Source organism: Arachis stenosperma, chromosome 4, assembly GCF_014773155.1.
Source record: "Arachis stenosperma cultivar V10309 chromosome 4, arast.V10309.gnm1.PFL2, whole genome shotgun sequence".
NCBI lineage: Eukaryota > Viridiplantae > Streptophyta > Magnoliopsida > Fabales > Fabaceae > Arachis > Arachis stenosperma.
The window spans coordinates 131448289-131459819 of record NC_080380.1 but is presented as its reverse complement, the minus strand read 5'-3'; the positions used below and the strand labels follow the sequence as shown (position 1 = coordinate 131459819).

Here is an 11531-nt window from a genome sequence, read left to right as displayed (position 1 = left end):
TATTTCTTTCCCACTTTCATTTTCGAAAATTAAGTAATGTTTTTCAAAAATGTTTTCAAAATCTTTCACTTAATTTTCGAAAATCACTTCCCTTCTCCTCACATCCTTCTATTTATGGACTAACACTATTCCTTAATGCAAAATTCAAACTCCATCTCCTTTGATAAGTTCGAATTTTCTACTTCTGTCTTCTACTCTTCTTTTCCTCTGACACTTCAAAGAATCTCTATACTGTGACATAGAGGATTCCACATTTTCTTGTTCCTTTCTCTTTCTTATAAGCAGGAGCAAAGACAAAAGCATTCTTGTTGAGCCTGATCCCGAACCTGAAAGGACCTTGAAGAGAAAGCTAAGAGAAGCCAAAGCACAACTCTCTTTAAAGGACCTGACCGAATTCTTCAAAGAAGAAGAACACATGGCAGTCGAAAACAACAACAATGCCAACAATGCAAGGAAGGTGCTGGGTGACTTTACTACACCTACTCCCGACTTCTATGGGAGAAGCATCTCTATCCCTGCCATTGGAGCAAACAACTTTGAGCTTAAGCCTCAATTAGTTTCTCTAATGCAACAGAATTGCAAGTTCCATGGACTTCCACTGGAAGATCCTCATCAGTTTTTAGCTGAGTTCTTGCAAATCTGTGACACTGTCAAGACTAATGGGGTAGACCCTGAGGTCTACAGACTTATGCTATTCCCTTTTGCTGTAAGAGACAGAGCTAGAACATGGTTGGACTCTCAACCTAAAGAAAGCCTGGACTCTTGGGAAAAGCTAGTCAATGCCTTCTTGGCAAAGTTCTTTCCACCTCAAAAATTGAGTAAGCTTAGAGTGGAAGTCCAAACCTTCAGACAGAAGGATGGAGAATCCCTCTATGAAGCTTGGGAAAGATACAAACAATTAATCAGAAAGTGTCCCTCTGACATGCTTTCTGAATGGAGCATCATAGGTATTTTCTATGATGGTCTCTCTGAACTATCCAAGATGTCTTTGGATAGCTCTGCTGGAGGATCTCTTCATCTGAAGAAGACGCCTGCAGAAGCTCAAGAACTGATTGAAATGGTTGCAAATAACCAATTCATGTACACTTCTGAAAGAAATCCTGTGAACAATGGGACTAGTCAGAAGAAAGGAGTTCTTGAGATTGACACTCTGAACGCCATATTGGCTCAGAACAAGATATTGACTCAACAAGTCAATTTGATTTCTCAAAGCCTGTCTGGAATGCAAAATGCACCAAGCAGTACTAAGGAAGCTTCATCTGAGGAAGAAGCCTATGATCCTGAGAACCCTTCAATAGAAGAGGTGAATTACATGGGAGAACCCTATGGAAACACCTACAATCCTTCATGGAGGAATCATCCTAATCTTTCATGGAAGGATCAACAGAGACCTCAACAAGGTTTCAATAACAATAATGGTGGAAGAAACAGGTTTAGCAATAGCAAGCCTTTTCCATCATCTTCTCAGCAACAGACAGAGAGTTCTAAGCAGAATACCTCTGACTTAGCAACCATGGTCTCTGATCTAATCAAAACCACTCAAAGTTTCATGACTGAAACAAGGTCCTCCATTAGAAACTTGGAAGGACAAGTGGGTCAGCTGAGCAAGAAAATCACTGAACTCCCTCCTAGTACTCTCCCAAGCAATACTGAAGAAAATCCAAAAGGAGAGTGCAAAGCCATTAACATGGCCGAATTCTGGGAGGAAGAAGAGGCAGTGAACGCCACTGAGGAAGGCCTCACTGGACGTCCACTGGCCTCCAATGAGTTCCCCAATGAGGAACCATGGGAATCTGAGGCTCAAAATGAGACCATAGAGATTCCATTGGAATTACTTCTGCCATTCATGAGCTCTGATGAGTATTCTTCCTCTGAAGAGGATGAGTATGTCACTGAAGAGCAAGTTGCTAAATACCTTGGAGCAATCATGAAGCTAAATGACAAGTTATTTGGAAATGAGACTTGGGAGGATGAACCCCCTTTGCTCACCAAAGAACTGGATGACTTGTCCAGGCAGAAACTGCCTCAAAAGAGGCAGGATCCTGGGAAGTTTTCAATACCTTGTACCATAGGCACCATGACCTTCAAGAAGGCCTTGTGTGACTTAGGGTCAAGTGTAAACCTCATGCCCCTCTCTGTAATGGAGAAGCTAGGGATCTTTGAGGTGCAAGCTGCAAAAATCTCACTAGAGATGGCAGACAACTCAAGAAAACAAGCTTATGGATTTGTAGAGGATGTTCTGGTAAAAGTTGAAGACCATTACATCCCTACTGATTTCATAGTCCTAGAGACTAGGAAGTGCATGGATGAATCCATCATCTTTGGCAGACCCTTCCTAGCCACAGCAAAGGCTGTGATTGATGTTGATAGAGGAGAGTTAATCATTCAAGTGAATGAAGAATCTTTGGTGTTTAAGGCCCAAGGATATCCCTCTATCACCATGGAGAAGAAGCATGAAGAGCTTCTCTCAAAACAGAGCCAAACAGAGCCCCCACAGTCAAACTCTAAGTTTGGTGTTGGGAGGCCACAACCAAACTCTAAGTTTGGTGTTGAACCCCCACATTCAAACTCTAAGTTTGGTGTTGGGAGGTTCCAACATGGCTCTAAGTATCTGTGAGGCTCCATGAGAGTCCTCTGTCAAGCTACTGACATTAAAGAAGCGCTTGTTGGGAGGCAACCCAATGTTTTATAATTAACTATTTTCTTTTGTTATTTTATGTTTTTTGTAGGTTGATGATCATGAGAAGTCACAAAATCAATGAAAAAAGCAAAAAAAAAAAAACAGAATGAAAAACAGGATGAAAAACAGCACACCCTGGAGGACGCACCTACTGGCGTTTAAATGCCAGTAAGGTTAGCTGTTGGGCGTTTAACGCCCAGTCTGGCACCATTCTGGGCGTTTAACGCCAGAAAGGGGCACCAGACTGGCGTTAAACGCCAGAAAAGGGCAAGAACCTGGCGTTAAACGCCAGGAATGGGCACCAGCCCGGCGTTTAACGCCAGAAATGGCACAAAACGTGATTTTGCATGCCATATGGTGCAGGGATGACTTTTCCTTGACACCTCAGGACCTGTGGACCCCACAGGATCCCCACCTACCCTACCACTCTCTCTCTTCTTCACCAATCACCTCAACACCTCTTCCCCAAAAACCCCTCACCTATCAAATCCCTTCTTTCTCTTCACCACTCACATCCATCCTTCATAAAACCCCACCTACCCCACCATTCAAATTCAAACCACTTTCCCACCCAAACCCACCCTCAAATGGCCGAACATCCCTCTCCCTCTCTTCTATATAAACCCTCCTTCACTCCTTCATTTTCACACACCTTAAACACCATCTCTCTCCCCTTTGGCCGAATACATAGCCATTCCCTTTCTCCTCATTTCTTCTTCTTCTACTCTCTTCTTTCTTCTTTTGCTCGAGGACGAGCAAACATTTTAAGTTTGGTGTAGTAAAAGCATTGCTTTTTGTTTTTCCATAACCATTTATGGCATCCAAGGCCGGAGAAACCTTTAGAAAGAGGAAAGGGAAGGCAAAAGCTTCCACCTCCGAGTCATGGGAGATGGAGAGATTCATCACAAGGGTGCATCAAGACCATTTCTACGAAGTTGTGGCCTTGAAGAAGGTGATCCCCGAGGTCCCTTTTTCACTTAAAAAAGGTGAATATCCGGAGATCCGACATGAGATCCGAAGAAGAGGTTGGGAAGTCCTTACCAACCCCATTCAACAAGTCGGAATCTTGATGGTTCAAGAGTTCTATGCCAATGCATGGATCACCAAGAACCATGACCAAAGTGTGAACCCAAATCCAAAAAATTATCTTACTATGGTTCGGGGGAAATACTTGGACTTTAGTCCGGAGAATGTGAGGTTGGCGTTCAACTTGCCTATGATGCAAGGAGATGAACATCCTTACACTAGAAGGGTCAACTTTGATCAAAGGTTGGACCAAGTCCTCACAGTCATATGTGAAGAGGGCGCCCAATGGAAGAGAGATTCAAGAGGAAAGCCGGTTCAATTGAGAAGGCATGACCTCAAGCCCGTGGCTAGAGGATGGTTAGAGTTTATACAACGCTCAATCATTCCCACTAGCAACCGGTCCGAAGTTACCATAGACCGGGCTATCATGATCCATAGCATCATGATTGGAGAAGAAATAGAGGTTCATAAGGTTATAGCCCAAGAACTCTATAAGGTGGCGGACAAGTCCTCTACCTTGGCAAGGTTAGCCTTTCCTCATCTCATTTGTCACCTCTGTTATTCAGTGGGAGTTGACATAGAGGGAGACATCCCCATTGATGAAGACAAGCCCATCACTAAGAAGAGGATGAAGCACACAAGAGACCCCTCTCATCATGAGATCCCTGAGATGCCTCAAGGGATGCACTTTCCTAACTAAGGGTGGAGCATCAAGAACACTCCATCATCCTTCATGAAATTAGAGAAGACCAAAGAATCATGAGGGAGGAGCAACAAAGACAAGGAAGAGATATTGAGGAGCTCAAGCACTCCATAGGATCTTCAAGAGGAAGAAAGAGCCGCCAACACTAAGGTGGACCCGTTCTTTGATTTCCTTGTTCTTTATTCTTCTGTTTTTCGACTTTTATGCTTATGTGTATCCATGTTTGTGTCTTGTGATCATTAGTGTCTTAGTGTCTATGCCTTAAAGTTATGAATGTCCTATGAATCCATCACCTTTCTTGAATAAAAACGTGCTTAATTGGAAAAAAAAGAAAGAATTGCATGAATTTTGAATTTTATAATAGTTTAATTATTTTGATGTGGTGGCAATACTCTTGTTCTCTGAATGTATGCTTAAACAGTGCATATGTATCTTGAATTTGTGGTTCATGAATGTTGGCTCTTGAAAGAATGATGAAAAAGGAGACATGTTACTGAGGATCTGAAAAATCATAAAAATGATTCTTGAAGCAAGAAAAAGCATTTCTAACCGAAAAAAAAATCGAAAAAAAAAATCGAAAAAAAAAAGAGAGAAATAAGAGTTGTGATCCAAGGCAAATAAGAGTGTGCTTAAGAACCCTGGACACCTCTAATTGGGGACTTTAGCAAAGCTGAGTCACAATCTGAAAAGGTTCACCCAATTATGTGTCTGTGGCATGTATGTATCCGGTGGTAATACTGGAAGACAGAGTGCTTTGGGCCACAGCCAAGACTCAATAAGTAGCTATGTTCAAGAATCATCATACTCTACTAGGAGAATCAATAACACTATCTGGATTCTGAGTTCCTAAAGAAGCCAACCATTCTGAATTTCAAAGGATAGAGTGAGATGCCAAAACTGTTCAGAGGCAAAAAGCTAAAAGCCCCGCTCATCTAATTAATACTGATCTTCATAGATGTTTTTGGAATTCATTGCATATTCTCTTCTTTTTATCTTATTTGATTTTCAGTTGCTTGAGGACAAGCAACAATTTAAGTTTGGTGTTGTGATGAGCGGATAATTTATACACTTTTTGGCATTGTTTTTAGTATGTTTTTGGTATGATCTAGTTAGTTTTTAGTATATTTTTATTAGTTTTTAGTTAAAAATCACTTTTCTGGACTTTACTATGAGTTTGTGTGTTTTTCTGTGATTTCAGGTATTTTCTGGCTGAAATTGAGGGACCTGAGCAAAAATCTGATTCAGAGACTAAAAAGGACTGCAGATGCTGTTGGATTCTGACCTCCCTGCACTCGAAGTGTATTTTCTGGAGCTACAGAAGCCCAATTGGCGCGCTCTCAACGGCGTTGGAAAGTAGACATCCTGGGCTTTCCAGCAATATATGATAGTCCATACTTTGCCCAAGATTTGATGGCCCAAACCGGCGTTCAAAGTCACCCTCAGGAATCCCAGCGTTAAACGCTGGAACTGGCACCCAAATGGGAGTTAAACGCCCAAACTGGCATAAAAGCTGGCGTTTAACTCCAAGAAGAGTCTCTACACGAAATTTCTTCATTGCTCAGCCCAAGCACACACCAAGTGGGCCCGGAAGTGGATTTTTATGTCATTTACTCATCTCTGTACACCCTAGGCCACTAGTTTTCTATAAGTAGGACCTTTTACTATTGTATTAGAGAGCTTTGGATCATGTTTTTATGATTGAACTCACTTTGGGAGGCTGGCCATTCGGCCATGCCTAGACCTTGTTCTTATGTATTTTCAACGGTGGAGTTTCTACACACCATAGATTAAGGTGTGAAGCTCTGCTGTACCTCGAGTATTAATGCAATTACTATTGTTCTTCTATTCAAATTCCGCTTGTTCTTGTTCTAAGATATCACTTGTTCTTCAACTTGATGAATGTGATGATCCGTGACACTCATCATCATTCTCACTTATGAACAAGGTGACTGACAACCACTTTTGTTCTACAAGCAACCAAGGCTCTAGTGAATATCTCTTGGATTCCTGATTGCACGATGCATGGTTGATCGCCTGACAACCGAGTGCTCGCCTGACAAACGAGCCAACCATTCCGTGAGATCAGAGTCTTCGTGGTATAGGCAAGAACTGATGGCAGCATTCAAGAGAATCCGGAAGGTCTAACCTTGTCTGTGGTATTCTGAGTAGGATTCAATGATTGAATGACTGTGACGTGCTTCAAACTCCTAGCAGGCGGGGCGTTAGTGACAGACGCAAAAGAATCGTTGGATTCTATTTCGGCCTGACCGAGAACCGACAGCTGATTACCCCATGCTGTGACAGAGCATAGGCAAACGTTTTCACTGAGAGGATGGGAGGTAGCCATTGACAACGGTGAAACCCTACACAAGCTTGCCATGGAAAGGAATAAGAAGGATTGGATGAAGACAGTAGGAAAGCAGAGAGACGGAAGGGAAGGCATCTTCATGCGCTTATCTGAAGTTCCTACCAATGAATTACATAAGTATCTCTATCTTTATCTTTTATGTTATTTTCGTTCATCACCATATCCATTTGAGTCTGCCTGACTAAGATTTACAAGATGACCATAGCTTGCTTCATACTAACAATCTCCGTGGGATCGACCCTTACTCACGTAAGGTTTATTACTTGGACGACCCAGTGCACTTGCTGGTTAGTTGTGCGAAGTTGTGTTTATGCCATGGTATTGAGCACCAAGTTTTTGGGGCCATTACTAGGGATTATGAGAGTTGTGAAAAGTAGTGATCACAATTTCGCGCACCATAAAACCTCAAAAAGCCTCAACAGAAATTCCAAAAAAACCACAAGAAGGAAGATAGGAAAAGCATATCACCACAACAGGCAAATATAAGATCGCAAAAAGATCCAAACTTTCAAAACATGCAAAACCAGAACTTCACCAAAATTAAAGATGAAGCTACGAAAAAAGCAAGAAAAGCTAGCACCAACCTGGAAAGAGCAGCGAGCTTCAACAAACCAAAGAGGGAAGACGAAATCTGGGAACGCCTTCTCACAAAGAATGCGAACAAGAGTAATGTCACAGAAAGAAATGCAAGATCCCAAGCTCCAGAAACACCAAATGACGCCGCAAGGCAAGGAAAGCAGAAGTGCAAACGAAAAACAGAGAGTGGAGAAAACTGAGAAAAGAAGTTACGAAAGAGCAAAAGAAGAGAAACTGTTTTCAGGTTTTCAAAATCCCAAGTAAAGAGTCTAGGGGAAACGAGGCAATTAATGCTCAAAATTAAAAGCAATAAACCCTTGCACGTTCCCAAAAAAGCACCGGTATATAAGCGCGCATCTTTTAGAGGAAACGTTCTACATTCAAAGCTGATACAAAAGAATCGACAAAATGCTTGAGTTCGGCTTCACCAAATAAGGACCAAAGTCAAAGACTCGGCCTCAAAAAAGAAGACCGAGCTCAAGCAGGGGCACTGTTCATACCCTGGGTCGAGCTGTCCGACCCGGGATGTTCTACAGACAAAGCGACCGACCTCTTCAGGTCAGGATAACCCGACCTCTTCTCAAAGAACTCGGCCAAAGTCATAGGAATGCCCAAACAAAGGGCCCAAATAGAGGAACACGTCCCAAATCCAAGGGCAGCCCAAGCCCATAGAGATAAAGGCGGTTCCCTCAAAGATGATCTCACTTAAAGATAAAGATAAGATAAGATAACTAACTTATCTTATCCGCAGGAGGCCACATCTCACCATTATAAATACACTGGAGCACCCAGGTATAACTCATACTCTGATTCTACTCAATACCTGCTTAATACTCTTGCTAACTTAAGCATCGGAGTCCCTTGCAGGTACCCCCACCTTCCGGGGACGAAGGATCAGCACCACCACCAAGTCCAACAAGTCGGACACACCAGCTCCGACCGCCGTATATCTGCCGGACACGTCGGCTCCGACCAACACCAAAGATCTCATCCAAGATCGATCTACAGTTCCAGGTAACCCTCGGAACACTATGTATGAATAAATGGAATAACAATTTCTTCTATGTTGATTTTGGGGGGGGATCTTTTGTATCTAAAGTTGTATTCACGTGATTATTCAAATTTAAATATTAGCATTGGAAAAAAAGATTGGTAATCATTTTTATAAGATAAACAAATTAGTTTTCGGTTAAATTAATAATATAATATTTGTTAATATTAAATTTGTATTTTCACTTAAAACAATTCAAAACATTTTTATTTTAGTTTCCACTTAAAAGAAAATCGAAATTTTACCCCATGAAAATACTACACATCTGCATTAATAACTAATAAGTTCACTGCCCAGCATTTTTAAAAGAAAAAACTAAAGGAGAAAGGGCTAAGGATAATGATATAGTATCGATATAGTAACTACGATTTTATTTTCTCTACGAAACATCCACCTAAGAAAACTCAAACATTCCTCCATAACTGTCTATGATTAACGAGATGAAATTAAAGATCAGTTGCTTAAAGTTCAAAGATGTAAATATGTTTTTGATCACTTAGAAGAACTAAGCGATGGAGCTGATGACGAAGTATTGGAACTAGAAGCCTGAGGTGGTCCTTGTGGAGGCACATGCCTATTGATGAGCTCACATGCAACTGTTTGGAGATCAACACCACCACCACCAGTTGGACCTATTGGGCCGGCAACAGCCATGTATTGGCGTGGGTCCACCATGACCCATTGATATACAGCCCAAGAAGATTGGGCCGTTGCTGGATCAAAGTAGAAAGATGGATCAAAGGTAGCCGGCATTAAACATCAACTCAATAATTAAACATCAACTCAAATGATTATTACCAACAAGATCTCTTTCAAAAATCAACTCAATAATTTTTTTTATTAAAAAATGGAAACAGATAGAGATCTCTTTCAGTGCCACCTCACCCTTCTTTTCCATAGTCCTTCCCCAAATCTTCTGTACTCTAAATACACCCTCACCTCCACCTCCACTATGTCTCCGCCATCCTTTGTCATCCGAAGTGGTAGACGCTCATAGTACCCCACACTCAAGTCTCTGAAATCATCAAGAAGAGAGAGTGATTGAAGCACGATGGACAAAGAGAAAGAGTGTGAGAGAGGCAGCGGTGGGTGACAAGAAGAGAAAAAGGGAGAAAGGCAGCAGTGGACGGTGGAGAGTGAAGGGGAGGACAAAGAGAGGATGGCATGACAGCGTGGTGGCACTGACAGTCTCAGAGGGAACAGTGATGAAGACGAAGATAGTGGCGGAGGAAAGATGGAGGATGGAGGAAGGAATGATGAGCCACTGAAAATAGAATGAGGAGTTGGAGAGAGGTGAAAGATGCTAGCACGAGGGAGTTAAGTTTAGGAGAATGAGAGTATAAATTTTTGGAAATTTGAAAATTAAACACGTGTAAAGTGTAAAATATTAGTGTCTCATAAATTATGTTTTAGTGACTCAACTATTTGGATAGAAACAAATTTTGTGTCTTTGTCTCTATTTGTATCCTTCCATGTCTATCTAAAACTTGTGTCTCACTGAACCAAACAGAGGACATGTGTCACCGTGTCCATATCTCAGAGAGACAAAGACAACAACCAAATGCTCTCTTAGTGATGATGAGATTTTGTGTTTTTTCTAACACTAACGATAAGTCAATTTAATACCTTCTCTAAAGAACAACTTTGTTCTACACAAAGATCTCTGTGTCTAAATAAAATCACCTTGAGCTAACATATATATGGTGTCGTCTCTGATGGCTTGGGAAAAGCCATGGCTTTGGTGGCTAATAATGATGAACTTGTAATAACATGACATGTGGCGGTTTGATTTTCACAAAAAAACTTAAAAAAATAGATGTGGATAATCAACATTTTCTTGTCTTTTTGGTCTTTGGCTTTGGGTTAACAAACTAGACCTAAGTGAAACAGATTAGGTTTCGACCTGAACTGAGAGAGCTTACCCAATCCCAACACATTTCCTTTACTGAACCATTATGGATCTGCTCCACCTTCCTTGCCGGCCTTTCCTCTACACTTGCTACAAGAAGATATCCACCCATTCCATCCCGCCACCGTTGATGCACCTGCATGTGTCTATGCTGCTTGTCGCCGCCACTTGATCTCTAGTGTGCACTTGAGTTTTCTGGCTCTGTTGGTGGTTTGGACCTCCACTTTGCTGACGAGGTGCTCAAGCCTCCTCGCTACCACCCTTTAGCTTGATTTGCAATGCTTGGTATTCTCTTCAAATAAAAAGCTTCGCTGTCTCCATCATTCATATGCTTCAGGTGCTTGATGTCCTTGAAGAACGGAGATGCTGCCGTGATAAACCCCAATTTTGTGGTTTATCTTGTGCTTAATTTAGGGAATTTTATCAACTTTTCTCATATTTATTCAACGAAATAGCATGGTTTTGTAATTCTCCCTAAATTTATGCTTAAGTGTGAAAACATGCTTTTTAGGCCTTAAAATAGCTAAATTTAATTCACTTTAATTCCATTCGATGCCTTGACATATTTATTAAGTGATTTCAGGATTAGAAGGCAAATATTTGGTTGAAGGAATGAAGAAAAGCATGCAAAGTGGGAGAACTCATGAAACAATGAAGGAATCACAAAGTTGTCAAGCCTAACCTCTATGTACTAAATCGATCATAACTTGAGCTACAGAGGTCCAAATGAGGCAGTTCCAGTTGCGTTGGAAAGCTAACATCTGGGTTTCAAAATGATATAAAATTTGTCATAGTTGCCTGGTGTTTAAAGATGCGTACGCGTCGTTCCACGCGCACGCGTGGGTGGATCAGCATGACTCACTAAAGGCAACTCGTGGCCAGCAATTTCAGAAGCATTTTGGGCCCAATCCAACTCATTTCTAATGCTATTGAACCCAGGGATTGAAGGAGAATGAACCAAGTAGTCATAGTTTGAATTTTCATCATGGTTTAGGTTAGAATTTTAGAGAGAGAAGCTCTCCCTTCTCTCTAGAATTTAGGGTAGTTTAGGTCAAATTCTCTTAAATCCAACTTTTAATTCTTGTTTTGATTTAAATTTTCCCTTTCAATTTCTTGTTGTTACATCTTTACTCTTCTAGTTTTACTTGTTAATTCCCTTATTTAGCTCTCTTTTATGTTGATGAACCATTGTTGGATCTTGATTTCTTTTAATGCAAT

The 11531-nt window shown here is 41.2% G+C and overlaps 1 non-coding gene across 1 annotated transcript; it reads right to left on the bottom strand.

Annotated features, from left to right (window-relative positions):
* Positions 1 to 820: 820 nt before the first annotated feature.
* Positions 821 to 928, bottom strand: LOC130978268 (small nucleolar RNA R71). Its single transcript, XR_009085921.1, has one exon. It is a non-coding gene; the product is annotated as a small nucleolar RNA R71 (small nucleolar RNA).
* Positions 929 to 11531: the final 10603 nt, after the last annotated feature.